Source organism: Schistocerca gregaria, chromosome 8 (assembly GCF_023897955.1).
Source record: "Schistocerca gregaria isolate iqSchGreg1 chromosome 8, iqSchGreg1.2, whole genome shotgun sequence".
Lineage (NCBI taxonomy): Eukaryota > Metazoa > Arthropoda > Insecta > Orthoptera > Acrididae > Schistocerca > Schistocerca gregaria.
The window spans coordinates 262,141,281-262,166,434 of NC_064927.1; the positions used below are offsets into that span (position 1 = coordinate 262,141,281).

Below are 25,154 nucleotides of genomic sequence, written 5' to 3' on the forward strand. Positions count from 1 at the left end.
TCACTAGGGGTAAGACAGATACTGCCTACAGGAAAATTACAGAGACATTTGGGGAAAAGAGAACCACTTGTATGAATATTAAGAGCTCAGATGGAAACCCAGTTCTAAGCAAAGAAGGGAAAGCAGAAAGGTGGAAGTAGTATATAGAGGGTCTATACAAGGGCGTTGTACTTGAGGACAATATTATAGAAATGGAAGAGAATGTAGATGAAGATGAAATGAGAGATACAATACTGCGGGAAGAGTTTGACAGAGCACTGAAAGACCTGAGACGAAATAAGGCCCCGGGAGTAGACAACATTCCATTATAACTACTGACGGCCTTTGGAGAGCCAGTCCTAACAAAACTCTACGATCTGGTGAGCAAGATGTATGAGACAGGCGAAGTGCCCTCAGACTTCAAGAAGAATATAATAATTCCAATCCCAAAGAAAGCAGGTGTTGACACATGTGAGAATTACCGAACTATCAGTTTAATAAGTCACAGCTGCTAAATACTAACGCGAATTCTTTACAGACGAATGGAAAAACTAGTGGAAGATCAGTTTGGATTCTGTAGAAATACTGGAACACGTGAGGCAATACTGACCTTACGACTTATCTTAGAAGAAAGATGAAGGAAAGGCAGACCTTTTTTCTAGCATTTGTAGACTTATAGAAAGCTTTTGACAATGTTGACTGGAATACTCTCTTTCAAATTCTAAAGGTGGGAGGGGTAAAACACAAGGAGCGAAAGGCTATTTACAATTTGTACAGAAACCAGATGGCAGTTATAAGATTCGAGGGCCATGGAAGAGAAGCAGTGGTTGGGAAGGGAGTGAGACAGGGTTGTAGCCTCTCCCCAATGTTATTCAATCTGTATATTGAGCAAGCAGTAAAGGATACAAAAGAAAAATTCGGAGTAGGTATTAAAATCCATGGAGAAGGAATATAAACTTTGAGGTTCGCCGATGACATTGTAATTCTGTCAGAGACAGCAAAGGACTTGGGAGAGCAGTTGAACGGAATGGACAGTGTCTTCAAAGGAGGATATAAGATGAACAGCAACAAAAGCAAAACGAGGATAATGGAATGTATTCGAATTAAGTCGGGTGATGCTGAGGGAATTAGATTAGGAAATGAGACACTTAAAGTAGTAAAGGAGTTTTGCCATTTGGGTAGCAAAATAACTGATGATGGTCGACGTAGAGAGGATATAAAATGTAGACTGGCAATGGCAAGGAAAGCGTTTCTGAAGAAGAGAAATTTGTTAACATCGAGTATTGATTTAAGTGTGAGGAAGTCATTTCTGAAAGTATTTGTATGGAAATACTGGTGCTACAGAACAATGATTAAGATTGGATGGGTAGAACACATAACTAATGAGGAGTTATTGAATAGAATTGGGGAGAAGAGGAGTTTGTGGCACAACTTGACAAGAAGAAGGGACCGGTTGGTAGGACATGTTCTGAGGCATCAAGGGATCACAAATTTAGCATTGGAGGGCAGCGTGGAGGGTAAAAATCGTAGAGGGAGACCAAGAGATGAATACACTAAGCAGATTCAGAAGGATGTAGGTTGCAGTAGGTTCTGGGAGATGAAGAAACTTGCACAGGATAGGGTAGCATGGAGAGCTGCATCAAACCAGTCTCAGGACTGAAGACCACAACAACGACAACAACAACAACAAAGGACGTTTTTAGTTGCGGTAGGATCTTCGCACGAAATGTCAGTAACCAGCTTCCTTCTCCGAATGCGAAAATATTTCAGAGTCGCCAGCCTATATAGCGAGAAACTATCATCGTAATAAAATAAGAGGAGACAGAGCACGCACAGAAAGCATTAAGAGTTCATTTCTCCCACGCGCTGTTAGAGTGTGGAGCAGTAGAGAAAGAGTCTAAATGTGTTTCAAAAAATCCTCTACCAAGCACATGTGTAGAAACAGTAGAGTAGCCATTTATATGAATATGTAGAACGTATGGAAAACGTAAAAGGAAGGAGGGACAGAATGACATGACGTATGTTCAGACGTCAGGGAATAACTTGCAAGAAAGTCATATTCAGTTTAAAGTGGACATTACGAAAATCAGTGCTCTACGTAATGCCGACTTGTCACGATTTATTTCTTGTCCATATCAGTGTATGTATAGTGTGACGAGGAGTGATGATGAAGACCCAAAGAAATAGTCTGGCCAACACAATTTAAGTTTTCCATCGTTTTCCCCAAATGAATTAATACGGTTAACCGAATGGTATCTTACATTATAACACCGCCAGTATTTGTATTGTTCGAGGTATCGCTCCTTCTTTACTGACCGCGATGTGGATGGCACGCTGAATTTTAAGCTTAGTTCCTTTGGAGGAACTTTCACCCTCCGTCCTTGCTTACTTATTTCGTAACCTTGCGCTACACATTTTTCCTTCGCTATGTTGACTTCGCTTGGAGCACTGGAAATAAGAGCAATCTTTAATCCTGGTTAACTTGGTACATTCGCTGCAACATTTAGCATATATAATATACAAAAATTTGATCAATTTAGTTATCCAGCCCCTTCAATTTTGAATATCAGAACGTGTTTCCTTGATAACGACATTATCATTAGGTGGATAAACACGCTTTTCCATCGTGAGAGTTATTTATTTATTTTGCGCAGGTATTTAACAGACTGAAGTATTAAATCGATGATTTATTGTTTAGTACGTAATCGGTCGTAGCCCTAGAAAAAAATGTCCGTGAGATTTACGGCAGATATTTGAGCGGACGTCTTTCGGGTATTGCCGTTCCGTAATTTGTCAAACTTGTGTATGTTCGTTGAATGTTCGTCAGAGACAACAGTATAGCTGACAGTGCCCCAGGGAAGTATGACTGGACCGCTGTTGTTTCCCGTACACACAAACGATCTAGTGGATAGGGCGATCCCCAATCTGCGACTTTTTGATGGTGACACTGTTGTGTACGGAAAGGTGCTAATTTTGAGTGACCGTAGGTGGGTACAGTATGACTTGGACAGAATTTCAATTTACTATGATGAATGGCAGTTTCCTCTAATGTATGAAAATGCAGGTTAACGCAGAAAAAAGGAAAAACGATCTCGTAGTGTTCGAATACAGAATTAGAGGCGTGCGGCTTGACGTCAATTAAATGTTTAGAGCTAACGTTGCAAAAGACATGGAATGTAATGAGCACGTGAAGTCAGTAGTAGGGTAAGTCAGAGGTCAACACCAGGTTATATGGAAAATCAGGGTTTGTAGGGAGGAGACCGCATATAAAACACTTGGGCGACCCATTTTTGAGTGCCCATGTTGAGTAAGTGTTTGGGGTCCCCACCATGTCCAATTAAAGAAGACATCAAAGCAATTCAGGGCCGGATGCTAGACTTCTCACCACTTGTCAACACGTGCATAGTATGGAAATACTTTGTGAATTCACATACCGTAAAACACTATTAAGAAAGATTAGAGAACCGTAATCTGCTACAGACTGCAGAATTCTTCAAGTGCTACCAACACACGTCTAGTGTAAGGACAGTGAAAACAAGACAAATGAGAACTAGTATGGGTGCATAGACACAGTCCTTTTTCGCTCACTCCATTAGCGAGTGGAACAGGAAAGATTATGACACGCAGTGGTAGAAGGTACCCACCACCAAGCACCGTGCTGTGACCTGCGGAGTATGTATATAGTGCAGATGAACAGGGAGGCAAAAAAAAAAAGAAAATCAATAAAACCCTTTTTTCGGTCCTACTCGCTCTAAGGTTTTTCGCAACTCGTTCCCCATGCTAGTACTGAGTTTCTGACCTATTGCTGAAGGCACTGACGTTAGTGCCCCAGTACAGTGCGTCGAAAATGAAAATGGAGACCGTTAGCCTCGCGTGTCATAGGCTGCAGGGTAGCGGATCGGAGAAGCGACAAGTTGGACGGTGACTGTACCGGCAGCGGCCGCCCGCCTTGTAATTACGACCCCGACTTGCGAAGGGCCACGCACAGCGCCGTGAGGAACGCCCCATCTGCTGCCACGTGGCGTCCTCCCATTGGAGTACAGCCGCACTAGCCCCGACGTCTTCCCCGTCTCTCATTGGACGCCCACACTGCCCGTAAAGGACGTCATCTGCCCGAGGACATCTTGAAAAAAAAATCCCAGGAGGCGTGCATCGATACGAGAATTTCTAGAAGTTTGACAGCGGGGTCGGTCCGCCACTGTGGGACTGCGTGTGGAGTTGCGGCCACCTGTGCTGGCTGAGCGGTTTCGTCGCTGCAGAAATGTTGCGCTAAGCGCGAGTGGTGTGTGCACGCTGCTGGCACCCTCGGAAGCAGTCCGGATTTCTACTCCTCTGACAGCGTCACACAATCTCCGTAAAGGTTCGACCAACTGCCTTGTTTTTAACACACCTAGAGACCAGCACCTTTGCTTCTATGAAACAGTAAAACACCTGCACAGTGTACATTCAAATGAATCCTCAGGTGCACTTTTTAATTCAGAGAACCATATGGACAAATCAGAAGGTGACTAGACATTTAAGAGACAATAGGGCTCAAAACTAGTGCAGGCAGTTCAGTTGCTGATACAAAGACATCAGTAGATTACTATATGACCCGATTCTTTGGTGCTTACAATCGAAACGTACTCCTCCTCCTCATTAATTCCCTACTCGCTGTGATTCTCAGGCTTGTTTTTATGTCTCGAATGCATCAATCCAAATGGTTTAACAAAAATAGTCGTGACTGCCGAGTTACACAGCCGATGTAGCGAGATCTTTTCACGAAAGTTCAGTCACCAAATCTCTCCGTCGAATATCGAATTATTTTGTTGACTCGTGATTACGCAGGGAGGAATGTACATCGTAGTAAAAAAAAAAAAAGAGGTAGCCCGGAAAGATTTAAGCGTTCATTTTTCCCAGCGGATATTCGAAGGTGCAACGGTCGATAAATAGTTTAAAAGCGGTCTTACAAAGCCTCTGCCAAACTCTTTGCTTTGAATTGTAGCGTAATCATGTAGATATGTCCTTGACAGACATTATTTTTTTAATTTCTGTGAAGTTTATCTACGGTATTCGTCATATGTGAATACAGTTAGTTACACGCTGCGACATACCCAGTTGTTATTTTCTGCCATTTTAGTAGCATAGTATCAGAAGTGAGAATGTCGGTGAGCGATCCCTGACAACAGTCATTGCTGAAGAATGCGACGCGCTAGCTCACATCGAGAGGTGTGATGGAGAACTTTCCCACCAGAAATCCGTTTACAGGTGACAAAACTTCTTAGGTGTGCAATCGTTTGTGGTTAGCATATGCTCGACATACGTAGTACAGTCACATTGTTCTTCCGGACATCAGATCAAAGAAAGTCTCTGTGGCTCGCAATAGAATAACGTCGACGTATGAGGCTGTGAGTCTTGTTTGAAAACAAACTTGTTCCATTTACTAGTGACAGTCCGAATTTATTCATCACTTTAAAACTTGCATACAAAACTGCCTCGGGTGTTTCCCTCTGGCAGTGTTAGTTGTACATTAACAATGATAACAGCAGTAAGAATAGCTTTGCTGATGGGCATTCAGCAGATACGCATAGCATTCGTTGAACCCATACATTACCCATTATGTATCGGTTTAACGAATGCTATGGAAAGGCGACGTAACGTCACTATGCTGAATTATTTTCTTAGTGACGGCAACACATCACAGTAATTTTGCATCTGTCTTAGAGTTGTGGCATTACTAATTGTTTAGTGTTGTACGCTCCGGCGATTACATACTGGAGACCCAGCTGCTGTTGCGAAAATATTTCTTCGTAAGAAAAGTAATTGTGGTAGCGAACAGAATATATCGTAATCACTCTATCATTGTGCGATGAAGCAGAGGACCTCACGTTTCCTTATACCAAAATACTCAGAACGAAGCCCTCCAAAATCTCTGCAGTTTTGATGGCGGTATTCTGTTTCACCGTGTGTATAAGTTTGTCATCTGAATCATGAAAGAGGGAACTGTATACATCAACTGTCTGGCACTCGTCTGAAGTCTGTTTTGCGTCTGATTGCTGGAAGTGAAGAACATTGCAACTAGTTACTTTCTTCCACTTCAGTGCTTTACTACTGTACAATTCAAATGTTTCCCTCTTACCATTAGGTAGAGAATATCTTATTTTACATTCGCCCTGCAACATCTGTTTGCGTGTTGTCCATCGTTTCACATCATTTAGGTGGATTTGAAATTACAGACGATGTATCTCCTGCATTCTTTAATACTGACAACCTTTCAGCCATCTATAATTTTCAAGAGTAGTTACTGCTTAGCAAGGGGCAACTTTTCATAAACTAGGAAATAAAGCACGCAGTTACACCTGCACCCAAGTGCGTACAGGCACACACACGGGCGCACGCACTCACGCACGCACGCACGCACACACACACACACACACACACACACACACACACACACACACACACACACACACACACAACATGGTTCACAGCTTTAGACACAAAACATCGTTCACAGCTTTACGTAAGCCAAAGACGTCAGCGCTCGTAGACCTATACACCGAATGTTGATCAATCTTCATACGTTGACACAACAAGTTAAATATAATAATTATTATCCACAGCAGACGTAGGATGTATTGTTTTCTTTTTTTAAATAATTTTGTCCCTAAAGGCTATAGTATCTGTTAAAGATGGTATTTGGTTGCATCCGTGAGGTACGCTATCACGTCCACACACTCCTTGGTGATCATTAATCCCCCTTCGTCTGATATTGTTGCTACTGCAATAGTATCACAATCAAAATATTTAGTGAAACGTTTTACACATTTCAACGTTCTCATTTTCAACGCCACAAAATGAACACTTAGGGAGAACTACAAATATTCACACATCGCATGAACATTGAATACAAACTTCTTCACGTGCATAGTGAAAACTTTGAAATGTGTGGGAAGTGACTCATAATGTAAATTTTACCATATTACTCTGTTGTACAATGTAATTAACATTACAAATGTTCGCTCATTTAAGAATATACTAATATAACAGCAGGATGAGTGAACGAAACGAAGTACATGATCTTTGAACCTTAGATTATTCGTAAATTGGGACCCATGTAAAGAATTTCAAATATGAAATACAGCTTACGCAGATGTCGCAGCCTCACTTGAGACGAGCAGAGATCCTGTCGTAACGGTTCTTGGATGAGCAATGCAACGGAAGAAGTCATTGATTTATTGATTCCCAGAAATGCCAGAAATGAAACATTTATTACAGTTCATTTATTACAGTTCATCGTCAATCGTCATAACCTCATGCACAGCACGGATAACAAAGTATGCTATGTTTGATTTTGTTTTTGTTTCCTGGGTTTTTAAATAGCATTGACGTCGATATTATAGAGAAGCTGTTCATCTTTTTTTACTGATGTGCTGGTTGACAGCCTAAAACCCACATCCAAGCTAATGGTTACACCATACCGATAAAATTTACTCCAGTGCGTTCCTTCCATCAAGATGATTCCGACAACTCTCGCGCTAGTTGTCACTGTAAGCATTATGCTACGGTAGCGCATTCTTAAGCGAAAGCGTAGCTACTTTATTCCAGCAACCATTGTGTTAGAGATATAAAACCAGTTGTTATGTTGTATTTTGAGATTACGACGACTGTTCGGTTATACACAATTGTATACTGGGAAATGGACGTCGGGGTCCATTTGCACCTCCGTTCCAAAGTTCAAAAGCTTGGCAACGGGAGCGGCGAAGTATAAGACGAATGCTGCATTCGCTGAAGCAATTGGGTAACCCCACAACTACTTTATTTCCTGACTACACCGTTAAATGAATAATAAAATATATTTCTTCACTGCTGATGTATAGATGTTTACCGGCTTTTGATACGCAAGTTCTCTACTACCTGCAATATCTCAGGAAGTTCGACAGGATGAAGACTCATCAAGAACTCAAAAAAAACTTAGGTGTACCCAGACTGTTTTAATAGAATTACTATTATTAATTATTTTAACGCTTGTGGGAAATGTTTAATTGTTACTTTGGGCACTTCAAATATCAAACGGGTATATATCGCTAATCGAAGGGAAGAATATGTTGGACTTTATAGTCAGATGTTATAAAGGCATCAGCCAGATGTAAAGGTTGACACCTTGCTACTGGTGAAGATGGATGTAAAATCTGAGAACTTCTCGAAATCAGAAAATGTTGTAAGTCTAAGTCTAAGAACAACATTAATGTCACAATTGTAATTAGGCAGCTCACATAAGTATATTAGTCAGAGAGTGTAGGAGTTGGTTTCGTTGTAAGCAGAGAAACTGAAATGCTTGAATTCAAAGATAGCAAACTATATCTCTGCAGTTTCTGCAAAAGAGAGGCTACGTATAAAACTGTTACATTATCAGTGCCGGAGAACTGTTCGATCACTTATGATCCATACGAAGTTTCAGTGGCCGAGGACTTGTAATATATACAACGAAAGACACGAAAAATGATTATAGGCTCGTTGGATTGGTGGGATATTGCAACATAAACGCTGGAATTTGACTTTTTCTATTCACTTTGAGAATTTAATTAGTTTAACAACAGCTAGTACACAGACATAGACCTATAAATAATGATCCTTTCTACATCTTCTGTCAATGGAATGAGGAGAAACGTTAACATATAGCCTGTAAGAACACCACGAAATACAGCTGTTGTTTGTAGAGTCAAAATATCGATTGGAAATTAAAAAGTTGAAGTAGAAAATCTGTATGAGTAGAGTGTCTGGCGTTCTTTATGGGCCCCCTGTCTGTAGGTAACAACGCATACAAATCACATCTCCTCATGTCTAGACGTGTGCACGGAAGAGTTATTGTACTTTGGATGAATAATACGCGTTGTACATTAACAAGTGCATTATTCAGTATCCAGCTGCAACGGTATAATTTATTAGAGAGGAACGATTTCGGTATAGGATGAGACCATCATCGCGTCCAAGAAACATCCCACTGTTGTATTTGCGTAATTGGCATAACAGTTATCAAACGTATTTTACTCCATCATTGACAGTGGCTGTCAGTGTCAGGGATGGAACAATATTCATCTGATAATTGTTATGCCAATTACGCAAATGCATAGCGGAGATGGTTTTTGGTCCCGTTGATATCTGGTCCTAGACGAGACCTACCATCTGTAATAAAATGTACCGTTACTGATGTGTATTGCATAATGCAGTTCTTAACATTCATTAATGCTGTACAACATCTCTTCCAAAAAATATTGGTTCTATTTAATCATCAAAATTTATTTAGTGATGTTCGTTTGTTTTTTGATTGGTGGCAATTTAATAATTGAAGAATAGCAATGATTGGTTCTATTTCTTTTGTAAAATTTATTCAGTGGTTATTTTTAGTTTAATTGATGACATTCAGTAACAGAAAAATAGCAACAGAAGAATGGCAACAGTAATAAAAACCATTTATTAACACATTCATTGACAGTGCTGTAAGCTATGATAGACACTAGAGTAACAGCAAATAAAATAACAGAAGAAACCGTAATGGGACATGAAAACATCTTGAGTTGAAAAATCCCCTTGAGGAAGTGGAAAAAGAAGTAAGTGGAAAACGGACATCAATGTTGAAATGTAAAACATAGTTAATTGGGCATGGAATAAGTACAAAGAATATAAAAAACATTTTCGAATGTAGTATTCTGGAAAGAAAGTTAATAAGAGCTTCTAGAACATCCATTCGGCAAAGGATAATTACTGGAAATGCAGCAGATATGACTGACTCGTACATATGATGAGAAAGCAGAGAAGGCTGGAAATATGAATGAAACATCATCTTTAGTGAATAATGATGATGGTAGTTTTCCACTGTAAAGGCAATACCTGCGTGATGACTTATGTGGGGACCACATTACTGCTACTTATGGTGTAATTGTGAGCATCTAAGGAGTAACATAGCGAGGTGAGAAAGAATAAGGGTACTGTACTAGAGGTTTACGTCATCGTGTTTTGCAGTTTTGCTGACTTACGCACATCGTACTACAGTCACAACAATAAATTTAGCGCACCAGATGCGTAATGAACACAGTATATAAGGAAAAGAGAGCTACATAATTATAGTACTCGTCATTATTGACAATGGAAAACGGTCTCAAGCGACATGGAAGACAGAACATGGAACACCTACTCCAAGGTCAACAATGTGACATAAAGTGAACTGACATGTGCCACAAGAAGTTTTTTGGGCCATGTCAGTAATTATAGGCCAAGACAAGTAGTACCTGGCTGCAGGAATGTTTCTAGCCACATCAATCACAGAATTGTAATTGTGAATAACACGGAGAAGATACAAATTTATTTAATCTACAACAAATACTTTTCTTTAATAGCAGTACGCGAAATGTTATTATTGTGGTTGACGAGCTTCCAAAACAAAATTATTTGTGTCTCATTTTAAAGTATCGACCCTGCATTTGTGTAGTTATATAGAAAACTACTTTGGCCTAAGAAGAAACTTTGACAACAGTCTTCTGAAACAATAACCGACAAATTTAACCACTTCCCTTGTAGCACATTTACATCCAACCAGTTTCGTTAATGTTACAGAGGCGGCGGATAAAAAATTTTCTTAGTCCAACGAAATAATAATTAACCTATTATCATCTTTTTGCTCTTGTCGTTTAACTGCGAGACGCTCTATGTGGCGATCAGCTTTCAGCGACTATGCAGTTATTTTTATTGACGCGACTCAAATAATTGTTTTTACAATTGCAAGTTGATACTACCTCGTCCGCACAGAATACTAAATTCTCGCGTTTCTTCTTGTATAATAAGTTCCAACATTCCAATCACGAAAGAGGAACGTTAGGAAGAAGAAACCTACGTTTAGTTAGTGAGGTCGTTGTCAAATTCAAAGTCATAGTCAGTGAGTGTAGCACAACCCGTGTAAACTATATTGCCGTTCTGAGCGAGATCAAAGTGCCATTTAAGAAAAATGAATCAGTGATGTGTATCGACTGATAGAACGTACTGAGTGTTCGTGTTTTGGCGGATGAGTGTGTAATGGACGTAACGAAAAGGATGGATGTCGGACACGGCATGTAGTCTTATCATCATCATCATAACCGTCGGCGAAGGCTCTATCACCTTCAGCCATTTGTCATCCACAGCTGGATAAAAATTTCCGTTACACTTCCCTTGTCTTTAGCTATATGGATCTACGTTCTTTTTGCATGATTTATAAAACCATCTATCAACAGGCCGTCATAGTCTTATCTCTTAGAGTCCAGCAACAATTCCTTTTGTTTGTATATGCTTCTGTCACCTTCTTATGTGTGGCGTCCACCTACATTTTACTCCCATCGCGGTCATAATGAACTATGTCTTCTACGCCACTCTGTTCCCCAATTTATATGTTTGTTTTCTTATCTCCGCAATTTAGAAAGGCCAATAAGTTCAAAATCAGTGTTTCAATTTATTTACTAAAAATTTCATTTATGGTACAATACTCTGACTGATTTAAACTTGTCTCCAAATAAAATAAAATAAATTTGGTGATTCGAGTCTTCAATCTAGTGTTTTGTTTCGCGGTTGTTGCTCTACTATCGACAGCAGTAACTTTTGTTTCAACGAACACTGTGATGAAATGTGAAAGGTTCGTTTTAAAATCTTTAGTAGTAGATTTTTTTTCTCTCAGGTGTCATTGCGTGTTGATTCGACGAAGAGAAGTCAAAAGAAACATGTCATTTATGTCTGTCATATGACACTGAGGCGGCACGATTCAGTACTAGTTAGAGTCGGATTGCGGACACGATCTTCTTGTCAACTTACTCACTTGAGTCATAGTCTTCGCAGTGTACAACGAGCTGTCTAGTCTTTATGGCAATAGGAATAATACGGCCGAAATCATTAAGATTGTGCTCGGGCACTGCATTTGTCGATCTTACAATGCACACAAAAATTTAAATTCCTGTCCACCCATTCCTTCGGTATTAACTACGGTGGTTAACAACTCAATTATTATCATTATCTATCTGCCCACTTAGTTTCCCAGCAGCTGGTAAGCTCAGGAATAATAAAGTTAGAAGAAGATGGCTGCTGACCTGAAGACATCCTGGAATGTTGCAATAAATATTTTATTGTCAATTAATCTTGAACTTTATCTTTTACATTACACATAGAAGCCACAAGTCTTCGATGGGTCTGGTTTCCTTCGTTGGGCCAGGCAGTATCCGTGGATGAGCTCCCTGTGGTGACCAGCCAAGTCAACTGCAATCTTGACGGCGAGTATGTTTGCCCTAACATTCCCATGGCTACTGTCACGTCGAAATGGTCCTAAATACTGGTTGTTACACGTTTCGACCAGCTGGCCAAGCGGAGACCTCCAGTGAGATCCGTTTCAAACTCTTGACAGGTGCTGATAACCTATCCCACACGGGTACGCTGCATCTCTATGTCCTTCACAACAGACATTCGACGTCTGACACTGTTCACGCCGCTTATATATCCCATCATGTCTGGTAACAACAACAAATACGAACAAACCTAATTCCCTTTGTGGTTGTCAGAGAGAACTGTAACGTTTATCATAGACATATGTGTGGGAGATGTGCACGTGTACAAGGTTTGACTTTCTAAGTGCTTAACTTTACTTGTCATGTTGTGTGGTTTAGTGTGATCTCTATATGAAAAAACAGTATTATATCTGTCAGTCGCCAAATAAATTGAAGCAACGTAGAATTCAGTAACGCAGCATGAAATTACGCAACTTGACAACAGACTATGATATAGAAAGCCATCCAAGCACACAAATGTGTCAGTATATTAATTTTCTAGACGCTTATCAGATTTAAAATAATGACATACTACACTCCTGGAAATTGAAATAAGAACGCCGTGAATTCATTGTCCCAGAAAGGGGAAACTTTATTGACACATTCCTGGGGTCAGATACATCTCATGATCACACTGACAGAACCACAGGCACATAGACACAGGCAACAGAGCATGCACAATGTCGGCACTAGTACAGTGTATATCCACCTTTCGCAGCAATGCAGGCTGCTATTTTCCCATGGAGACGATCGTAGAGATGCTGGATGTAGTCCTGTGGAACGGCTTGCCATGCCATTTCCACCTGGTGCCTCAGTTGGAGCAGCGTTCGTGCTGGACGTGCAGACCGCGTGAGACGACGCTTCATCCAGTCCCAAACATGCTAAATGGGGGACAGATCCGGAGATCTTGCTGGCCAGGGTAGTTGACTTACACCTTCTAGAGCACGTTGGGTGGCACGGGATACATGCGGACGTGCATTGTCCTGTTGGAACAGCAAGTTCCCTTGCCGGTCTAGGAATGGTAGAACGATGGGTTCGATGACGGTTTGGATGTACCGTGCACTATTCAGTGTCCCCTCGACGATCACCAGAGGTGTACAGCCAGTGTAGGAGATCGCTCCCCACACCATGATGAAGGGTGTTGGCCCTGTGTGCCTCGGTCGTATGCAGTCCTGATTGTGGCGGTCACCTGCACGGCGCCAAACACGCATACGACCATCATTGGCACCAAGGCAGAAGCGACTCTCATCGCTGAAGACGACACGTCTCCATTCGTCCCTCCATTCACGCCTGTCGCGACACCACTGGAGGCGGGCTGCACGATGTTGGGGCGTGAGCGGAAGACGGCCTAACAGTGTGCGGGACCGTAGCCCAGCTTCATGGAGACGGTTGCGAATGGTCCTCGCCGATACCCCAGGAGCAACAGTGTCCCTAATTTGCTGGGAAGTGGCGGTGCGGTCCCCTACGGCACTGCGTAGGATCCTACGGTCTTGGCGTGCATCCGTGCGTCGCTGCGGTCCGGTCCCAGGTCGACGGGCACGTGCACCTTCCGCCGACCACTGGCGACAACATCGATGTACTGTGGAGACCTCACGCTCCACGTGTTGAGCAATTCGGCGGTACGTCCACCCGGCCTCCCGCATGCCCACTATACGTCCTCGCTCAAAGTCCGTCAACTGCACATACGGTTCACGTCCACGCTGTCGCGGCATGCTACCAGTGTTAAAGACTGCGATGGAGCTCCGTATGCCACGGCAAACTGGCTGACACTGACGGCGGCGGTGCACAAATGCTGCTCAGCTAGCGCCATTCGACGGCCAACACCGCGGTTCCTGGTGTGTCCGCTGTGCCGTGCGTGTGATCATTGCTTGTACGGCCCTTTCGCAGTGTCCGGAGCAAGTATGGTGGGTCTGACACACCGGTGTCAATGTGTTCTTTTTCCATTTCCAGGAGTGTATTTCTAATTAATAAAAGGAAACGAAGCGTACGCAGAACACAACGATTGGGTGCGGTAGCAAGGCCCAGACATCATTATTGTTCATGTCGTCAACCAAAAGACTGGTTTTATGTAGCTCTCAACGCTGGACTACCGTGTGCAAGCCTCTTCAACTCTGAATGACTACTGCAACCCACATTCACTTGACCGCCTTACTGTAGTCTAGTCTTGGCCTCCTTCTGCTATTTTAACCACGAAACCGTACCGTACACCTTTCTCCACAAACTAGTCCCTCCTTTAAGGCAAGTTGTATCATAAATCCCCGTATCAACGATTCGGTTCAGAACCCTGACATGATTCAGCTGATCTACCCATGCAACTTACAACATTCGTCTATAGCACCACATTTGAGGAGTGGAGCTCGAAAACGTTCTGTCTGCAAGATTTAGATTTTCCAGGAGAATCAAAAACTGTGTACCTCGTTTGGTCCACTATTTATTTATATCCAAAATAATAGCAAGGTATTCTGATAGCACAGAACTATGCTGCTCACCTCATCACTGCAAAAAATAATGAGACAAATTACAAAATAAATAATTTATTAATAATGCACTTGGGGTCCACTGACTGGTTCGAAGTTCCAATACCAAACGTACTGTTTCAAGAAGTACTACACTTTATTTGTGGGAAAACAAGTACAGAAACATGGCGGAAATGCTTTAACTGGCATACCTGGCAGAGATAGATACGAAGCCCACGCCCACCACAGTAGTACAAGTTTATCTGCCAACTAGCTCCGCAGATGACGAAGAGATTGATGAAATGTACGATGATAAAAGAAATTATTCAGATAGTGAAGAGAGACGAAAATTTAATAGAAGGAAAACGGAGAGAAGAAAACGTAGTAGGTGAATATGGAATGGGAGTATGGAATGAAATAGGAAGCCGCCTGGTAGAGTTTTGCACTCAGCATAACTTAATTATAGCTAACACTTGGTTCAAGAGTCATAAAAGAAGGTTGTATACATGGAAGAAGCGTAGAGATACTGGAATGTATCAGATTCAGGAACCTGGTTTTAAATTGTAAGACATTTTCAGGGGCAGATGTGGACTCTGACCACAATCTATTGGTTATGAACTGAAGATTAAAACTGAAGAAACTGCAAAAGGGTGGGAATGCGAGAATGTGGGATGGATAAACTGAAAGAACCAGAGATTGTAGAGAGCTTCAGGGAGAGCATTAGGGAACAATGGACAAGAATGGGGGAAAGAAACACAGTAGAAAAAGAATGGATAGCTTTGAGGGATGAAGTGGTGAAGGCAGCAGAGGTAAAAAGACGAGGGCTAGCAGAAATCCTTGGGTGACAGAAGAAATACTGAATTTAATTGATGAAAGAAAATATAAAAATGCAGTAAATGAAGCAGGCAAAAAGGAATACAAACGTCTCAAAAATGAGATCGACAGGAAGTGCAAAATGGCGAAGCAGGCATGGCTAGAGGACAAATGTAAGTCGAAACAAGGTCCCGGGAGTAGATAACATCCCATTACAACTAATGACAGCCTTGAGAGAGCCAGGCCTAACAAAACTCTATCATTTAGTGAGCAAGATGTGTGAGATATGTGAAATACCCTCAGACTTCAAAAAGAATATAGTAATTCCAATCCCAAAGAAAGCAGGTGTTGACAGATGTGAAAATTACCGAACAATCACGGCTGCAAAATACTGACACGAATTCTTTACAGACGAGTGGGAAAAAAAGGTAGAAGCCGAACTCGGGGAAGATCAGTTTGGATTCCGTAGAAATGTTGGAACACATGAGGAAATACTGACCCTACAACTCCTCTTAGAAAATAGTTAAGGAAAGGTAAACCCACGTTTCTAGCATTTGTAGACTTAGAGAATACTTTTGACAATGTTGAGTGGAATACTCTCTTTTTATTTACAATTTGTACAGAAACCAGATGGCAGTTATAAGAGTCGAGGAGCATGAAAGAGAAGCAGTGGTTGGGATGGGAGTGAGGCAGGGTTGTAGCCTCTCCCCGATGTTATTCAATCTGTATATTGAGCAGGCAGTAAAGGAAACAAAAGAAAAATACACAGTAGGTATTAAAATCCACGGAGAAGAAATAAAAACTTTGAGGTTCGCCGATGACATCGTAATTCTGTCAGAGACAGCAAAGGACCTGGAAGAGCAGTTGAACGGAATGGACAATGTCTTGAAAGGAGGATATAAGATGAACATGACCAATTGCAAAACGAGGATAATGGAATGTAGTAGCATTAAATCGGGTGATGCTGAGGGAATTAGATTAGGAAGTGAGACACTTAAAGTAGTAAAGGGGTTTTGCTATTTCGGGAGCAAAATAACTAATTATGGTCGAAGTAGAGAGAGTATAAAGTGTAGACCGGCAATACCAAGGAAATAGTTTCTGAAGAAGAGAAATTTGTTATCATAGAGTGCAGATTTAAATATCAGGAAGTCGTTTCTCAAAGTATTTGTATGGAGTGTAGCCATGCATGGAAGTGAAACGTGGACAATAAATAGTTTAGACAAGAAGAGAATAGAAGCTTTCAAAATGTGGTGCTACAGAAGAATGCTTAAGATTGGATGGGTAGATCACATAACTAATGAGGAGGTATTGAATATAATTGGAGAGAAGAGAAATTTGTGGCACAACTTGACTAGAAGAAGGGATCGGTTGGTAGGGCATATTCTGAGGCATCAAGGGATCACCAATTTAATATTGGAGGGCAGCATGGAGGGTAAAAATCAATCGTAGAGGGAGACCAAGGGATGAGTACGCTAAACAGATTCAGAAGTATGTCGGTTGCAGTAGGTACTGGGAGATGAAGAAGCTTGCACAGGATAGAGTAGCAAGGAGAGCTGCATCAAACCAGTCTCTGGACTGAAGACCACAACAACAACAACCTGTAGACAACAGAAACCATTTTTCATTTCTTTTATATATTTTACATATGAATAATGCAATTAAATTCATGAAAGAAATCTATCACTATTGATTTCTGTTTCTTACACAATTCAGTTCTTGGGGTTTGATGTGCAATGTTTGTTGTTATTCTCCCTGTACTGTTGAGGAAGAAACAGAAACCTCGTCAACAGGTCTTTCTGTTTTGTAGCTGATAAACATGACTGTCTCTCTGACAAAGTACAGCATGGCATACATCTGCCTTTCGTCTTTTGAATACATTGATATTCTTCCTTAATCTCTGTTTCGGAGTACGAATTTTTAATAATTGGATGGGTATGAGGCGCTTTAATCATACCGTATTTGGAAATATTATAGGCCTGCACTGACGACAATGTTTTAGCAACGTTTCTAAAGTCAAAGAGATCAGTTAGAATTGTATGGATTGGGTTCATAATTTCAGCTCACTCAACAGTCCTGTGCTGACCCATAGCATTTGGAACTCCAGAGGAGCACACTGCTTGGTTCAAAGGCCGATCACCTCCCAGTAGTCAATGTTTGAAACTCTTATGGATAATTTGAGATTTGGTGCAAGTCTAGGAACGTGCAACAGATTACCGAGAACCCTATAGCAATGGAGGCGGCTTTTGGAAGAAAAAGGTGCTGAGAACGTTTTCCATGTCCACTCTCATTGTTCCCTTCTTGGTTAATGCTTGCAAACTGTTTATGTGTGCAATTTCACAAATTATGTGAAATAAATTCCTCTGAAACAGCTTGCACCACCCTCAGAACTTGCATAATTTGTGTTTTTATGATTGGAACTTCCTTTCTGAACAATGATTTGACCACTAAAAACCACCAAGCCTTGCAAGGAAGTAAAAGTAAGCTCCAACAAAGAATCCCTTGAGTGTAAGGTCATTTGAAAGTCTTGCGTTAACAATTATGACAGGAAAAATATTAACTGCTAACGACTCACCATGTGCATCAGAAGGGCGACAGACAATGAGCGTCCAAGCGTCGCAGAGATCAACCTTCTATCGGTGTATGTATTACCTTTCACAAAATGGATGTAGACAACGTTCGACAAATGTCCGAAACGAATCTTGAAATTGCACCATGAATGCCGAATGAAAAATGGCGCTCCACAGTGATCACAAAGGTACGCTAATTCGCCTTCTACTTGGGAGGTATAAATCGTGCAGGAAGTTCAGTTAGATATGCACTCTCAAAAAATACATATAGAATCATATTAGTGTAACAGGGAGATGAAAACAGAGGGACTGTAATGACATACAATCGAATACGAAACAATCTGTCGTGAATCTGAACGTGAAACTGTCTATCCGTTATGGCGCAGCTGCAGATAGTGCGATAATATGTTTTTCTGGTATGTAAAAAACAAACCTCCACTGGCTGAATTTGTTCCATGTGGTATGAATTGCAATGCCACACACTTTTCAGGACGGATAATTTGCTCTAATGGAGTATGATTTTTCTATGCCGACCAGGAATAAAGCAAAAACAAGTTATTTTGTCAGCTAATAACCCACAACAGCGCTCATACCGACGCTGTAATTCTCTTATTCACATTTCCCCACTTTTGCTAGCTGTTACGTAATTGTTCCCTACTACCCTTTCAATATCACGCACAGGAGAAATAATCGTAATGGGCAGACCACCTCCAACCTCTGGCAGCACAGTAAATAGCTTTCAAGCCAGTTCACCATCCACATTAACATTCGGCATGACTGTGTACGAATGCGGTTAAGTCACTGATTTTAATTGATTCTGATACAACTTTCTTGGTATCTCTAATTTCCAGAGGTCCTTTCATATACATTTCCTCCTCAAATCCACGACTGGTCGGAGTTGAGAACAAATTTCTTAATTAGCCATTGGATAAATTTGTTTATCTCACCTACAAATTTTATGGTAGATTCCGCAGTTTTCTTTGCATCGTCAAGTTGGCATACTGTTTTAAATTTAGATATCTTACGACTTACAATTCTGAAGCACTGTTTAAAGTTATCTACTGCTTACCTTGAAATCACTTAAATCTGTGTTGCACGCAATTTGATGTGCATAACATACTAGTTCACTGTCATGCACATCCTGTGAACTGCTTAGAGCACCCTCGAAGCGAGCCTTGTCTGCTCTTGAATAAAGCGTAGTTTTTCTTATGCACTACATGGCCTTATTGCTGCAGACTCACTCTAAATCTGTCCATAACTGTTTTTCCACTGTGCTGCGGAAAATCTTCCAGGAATGTAATTATGTTTAGTATCCACTCCTTGGACAACGACTGTTCTCTGCTGCATTTCACTCGAGACAGGATTTGTGTCTCCCTTTCCGACACGAATGATGATGTGCATGGGTCGACACCTGCTTCAATACCACTTTCATGTGCTAAGCACGTATCGTCATCATTGTACTCTTCATGTACATTGTTCGCACAGCCGAGGGTATGGGACACCACACATTACATTGACTCATCCTGCAGAAACTTTTATATTTCATCAGTCACTTCTTTTGCATTCTGCGCAATTGCTTTGAATCCTTCCTGACGTAAGTCAACTTCGTCAGCTATTCTTGTCACGTACTGCAAAGTTTACTTCGTTTATCGTCGCCATTGCTTTACTTTGTATCAAAATCATCAGCACTGTAGCAATGTTGTGAGTTACTTGTCGGCTAAGGAGTTCAGCTACGCTGCGTAGCCTCATGCTGTGCTCCATTGGATACCTCCAGTCCTGCCCCCTGTTTCCGTTAACTGCTAATGTCGTATCTGTACGATGGAGAACATGCAGTATTGGGGCAGAGGGGATTCTGGAACATTCGGCATTGTTGCCAGCTGTATCCAAGATGGTGGCGATGTCATCCAAGATGGCGTCGTGTAGACTTGGCAAAAGTGCATGATGTCATCCACGATAGCGGCCGTGACGTCATTCAAGATGGCTGATTTTGGTGGGAAGTTTGAATTTTGGCAGGAAAGTGCCACCCCCCCCCCCCCCCTCCCCCAGAAAAATGGTGGGAGGCTCAAATTCTAGCAGGATAATGCATCACACAACAGTTATCTCTACTAAGCAAAGAAATTCATGGGAAAATAGGTCACTTGGGCTACCTCCACTAACCTAAGTCACCTGACCACCACCTCTTCCAAGGAACTGGCACCAAGTTTGCATTTTGGCGGTAATCAAAGATCACTTGGACTTTAGCTACCAACCTATGAAAATCGCGTGAAGATAGGTCACTTGGCCTTTCTCCACTGACCTAAGTCACCTAACTGCCACCTCCTCCTACTGGCGACAATTTGAATTTTGACAGTGAAGAAAGGTCACTTGTGTTTTCGCTACCAACCTACGAAAACTGATGCAAAGGAAACACATTTGCACTAACCTCAGTCACCCAAACGCCACCTCTTCCTAGGGATTCGTGGGAAATGGAATCAGTCTACACTGGGCTGCTGGAGAGAGGAAGGAGTGTACTTTATTTATTTTCGAACAATTTATTTGGGGATGGGCTATATTTATCACAGTGATACAGAACACATGCTCAGACCTCCCACACAACATACAGACCTCCAAACTACTTCTAAATAACTCATGTATAATGCTCTACACAAGCGCCGGCCGTTGTAAACAGTCAAAATAATGCATTGCACAGCCTACAGACATGCAGACCATTCGTAAATAATTGAATACATTTACATCAAGAGAGCCAAACAACTCATAAATTGTCAAATAATAATCCATCTAAAACACTCTGCAAACATGCTTACTAATCGTCAACTATCGTAATCATGCACCAGTCTTTATTTAAATAATTATAGCAGCACTGCCATCCAGTGTGTTCGTCAGGAGGTCTCAACTCGAACTGACTTAGTACACCTACCACCAGCAGTTGTCTGTAATGTCATGTGATGAGGCGACTACCATTATTCGAGATGGCGGCATACATTGTGTTCACCATGAGACCTAGTACATATTGACGCCACCAGAGAGCGCTACTGTGTACTTGGAATCAATTTTCCTCAATGCCACGCCCACCTGGACATGGAAGGAATTAGTTAAAATCTCCACCATGATCCTCAACCGAGCACCACGTCCCCTTACCAACCAATGTTGGTGGTGCAACGTACACTAACGTGCACTAACGTGTACTAACGTGCACAGCACATGACATAACCTAAGATGGTGGGGGTAAATGGCAGGAAAACGACTCTGCCTGAGCTGAACATGAGTTTTTTATTTTGCAGGCAGTGTCTCCACCACGAGATCTAGACTCCAACAGATCTAGTACACAGTACCGGTACCAGAGGGCGCTGTCATCCCTGATGTTATCTATTCAACCGCTCTCTCTCCATAGCCATTGTAACAGGACATGTCTGATGCGCGCTGTTGACGTCACAGAGTCAAGCCCGCACTCTCATACTGACGTTACAGATAGTGCAATAGGAATATGCCCACGATTCAAATGGAACACGAATCTCAGTATTTATAGCACATTTAATTTTCCACGTAAAAAATCTCTCTCATACCCTCGCAGTTATCGATGTGCTGAATCTACACGTCCCTCACGATCTCACGATAGGACACACAGTCATCCTCTCTAGTCACAACATAACATAAACCGTAGTAACTTTACAATGCAATATATACACATTTTACACAACGTAAGCCACAGTAACTTTACAATGAAATATATACACATTTTACACAAACAGTACAGCACCCAAAAAAATTATCATATGCCTACACTCACACCAGCTATATGTCAGAATGCTCCCCAGTTCTAAGGAAGCACCATAAGCCTTTCTTTTGTTCTACAGACTAGACTTTCAGCGGCAATAAACTATTTTACACTGATCGCCATATTCTACCGACAACTAAACCTCACAAAGTGCCATACATATCGTCAAATATGGGAAGACTCTTACTCATTTACACTGCTCTCCGCGCGACCGCCGTGACCGCTTCAACTCAGCACGCCACCAGCTTCCATCACTCAGCACAGAAACAGTCAGTTCTGAGGACCTTAGTACATCGTGCTGAAACCACCTCAGCGCTGAAAACCTGCTGAGAGGATTGAGCCACTTACACAAAGCTTTTAAGGAAAACGGTTAACAAAAAACAGATCTCAACAAGCAGTGTCATCCATGCCTCAACGGAGGAAGACTTCCGAAGCAGATTGCATCTTACCGTTTTGGAGTTCAACAACAGGGAAGATTAGTCGGATCCTGGAGAGGCATAAAATAGACACAATCTTCAGGTCTCCGGCAAAGAGCCGGCAACCAATGAAATCTGTGAAAGACGATTTACGCCTCAGAACGCCAGGAATTCACATGATACTGTGTGTATGTGGGCAGTTCTATGTCGACCACACTGTTCTCGCTATTGGACAGCGCCGCATAGAACAATAAAAGGTGTTACCGTCTGCGCTATCCCGAAAAGTCAGCTGTAGCAGAACATGCTCTGGAAAACGGACGACGAATTGCATTCGATGAGACGTCTATTATTAAACGGACTAATGGCTTCTGGGATAGCGTGATAAACGACGCCATAGAGATTAGAATTTCTGACAACACTTTCAATAGAGATGGTGGATTGCAGATGAATACAGCGTGGGATCCGGTGTTCAGGGAGTTGAAGCGGGTCCGGCGGTCGCGCGACCAAAACATTGCCATATATGCTGCGGGACCGAGCACCAGTGACGTCACGAGCGACGGCGCGGCTATATAAGCACGTCAATGACAGCCACACGACAGTCATACACTTGACAATGGCAGAGGAGATCTCTGGCGAAAGCTCGTGGGCAGTAAACCACTTGACTAGGCTTGAAACGTGAGAATGTTTCATTAATGGATATCGCCGCGAAAGCATGTATTCGTACATAACTGGCTGTATACTTTATTTTTGGGAGACGAAAAAAAGAACTTTAGCCATTTCGTAATTCTTCAAGTCTGAACGATATGAAAACAAATATAATTTTAAAATTTTGTTACAATGGTAAATAACGAATACAAAAAGAAGTTGACAGTTGTTTTACGAAAGTGGGTTCACTTCGGAATATAATTTAAAAAAATTTCTCAAAATTAAGCTTTATTATCATAATAAGCAACAAATACGAGAAGAAATTGGTGAAAATTAAACAATCAATTAGTTTAAGGAGGTGGTTACTTTGGAATCACCAGGACATACAGTTTTCAATCACCCATCATTTCATTTGGTGTATTGGAGAGCAAATTCGGAATTTTCCTAGGCAAGACCCCACATCTCGAGACGTTCATTAACTCATAATGTCTAAAGTAAATTAGAGTCATAAATAACATGCCAAAATATACAAAAATTTAATGATTCTATGTCGAAACTATGTGCTGTCCACTAGTTTCATTTCGAAACAGTGGATAAACTATAAATATACGTCACAGTAACTTCAGATATACTTACTTCCACTGTCAAGAACTTCTCAATACGACAACTACTAAAAGAAACGGTACGTCACCATTTCCTACGAGCACGTAGCACAATCTAGGCTCCAACTGTTGCTTTGAGTGCCATAAGTAGCTGCTACAACGCACTACAGTCGCAGATATCTTGCAGCAGCAAAGAACATCTGTGACCTCATGCTAAAGACACTGGTACATCAAGAAACAATTAATAAAATGAGTTAAATGCCACAGGGCATTTAACTGTGTGCAGAGTGCATGGTACTCTGTTTCATAAGTGGAGAGCAGCAGTGGAGAGGGAGGTTGCGAAAGACTTTATTTCACGAATGGGCACACGCACGATACTAGGTTAGTGCGGCCTCGTCGTGAGATGATGTTATGATGAGGCGACAAACACTTGACCTGGTACTGGGGTGCTGGCGTTCTGAAGTGCCGATGACGTAGGCACAGTCTGTGGTATCCACGTAACGGGCCAGTATTTTATGTGGATGACGAAGCACTTACAGGCTCAAAGAGGCGAATGTTGATCTTGTAAGACATACAGCCATTTTTGGTCAGGTCTAGCCCTCCACAGTTTTCATACTAGTGACGTGTTGGATTACACCGAAAAGTTAATGTTCGACAGAAGGAGTGATTGCAAGCGTTTGCGTTTCACGTGCTGTACAAATATGTTCCGAAACTTCGGGAGGGCATAGAGGCAATCATAACTCTTCCTAAAGGCGTCGATGGTACTTTCTGCACATTTTATGTAGTGTATCTTAGAGTAAGAGTACTTTAAGAGAGTTTCTGTCAAACCAAGCAGCCCATGTGACGGATATTCTAGTGAGTCGTTTTGTTTTGGTGACATGTGTGTGATGAAATGCGAACATCATTCACGAATTTTACTACTGAATAACAGTTAGATAGATTTTCGCAAAATTCAAGTATTTTATAGCCCTGTAGTTCTTTCACCATCACGATTTTTCCGTTTATTTAACAACGTAACCTTCTTCACACCTGTGTAGTTCACCAGGTCATGATGCAAAGTAATGCGTAAATACTGATGATACAATATTTATTTGAGATACGTACAGATAAATCAAAAACTGAAACACAACTATTCGACGGGCATTTACTAACAAAATATGTGGCCTCCACTATCTGTGAGTGGCAGATGACATCATTATATTAAAAGAACGTGTGTTGTTTATTAATAAATGGTGTGCACTGACAAGCCAAAACTTTATGACCACTGCTTCCCCCCACCCTCCTCCCCTCCCCCCCCCCCCCCACCCCACCCCCCCGGGACGCTGAATGCTAGCTGGTGCCGTTGCGGGCACCTGATACAGTAACAAAAATAAGCGGAGCAGACACGGACGGAGATCATCCTAGCGAAGACATGGACTGCGAATGGGGAAGTCCGATGATATAAGCGACTGTGACAAAGGCAGATTACTATTATGTAGAGCCCGTGGACGAGTATCTCGAAAACAGCGAAGCTAGTTGAATGGTCACGTTCTACAAGCATGAGCATCTACTGAAAGAGCTAGAAGGACAGAGAAGGGCAAC

General features: G+C 41.7%; 1 protein-coding gene across 1 annotated transcript in view; it reads left to right on the forward strand.

The window, feature by feature from the left end:
- The first annotated feature begins 4,150 nt into the window (after positions 1–4,150).
- LOC126284655 (odorant receptor coreceptor) overlaps positions 4,151–25,154 on the forward strand; it is a 289,713-nt gene continuing 268,709 nt past the window's right edge. The window contains exon 1 of the mRNA XM_049983760.1: positions 4,151–4,339. The gene's annotated coding sequence lies outside the window, so the exon portion shown is untranslated. The remainder of the gene's footprint in view (positions 4,340–25,154) is intronic.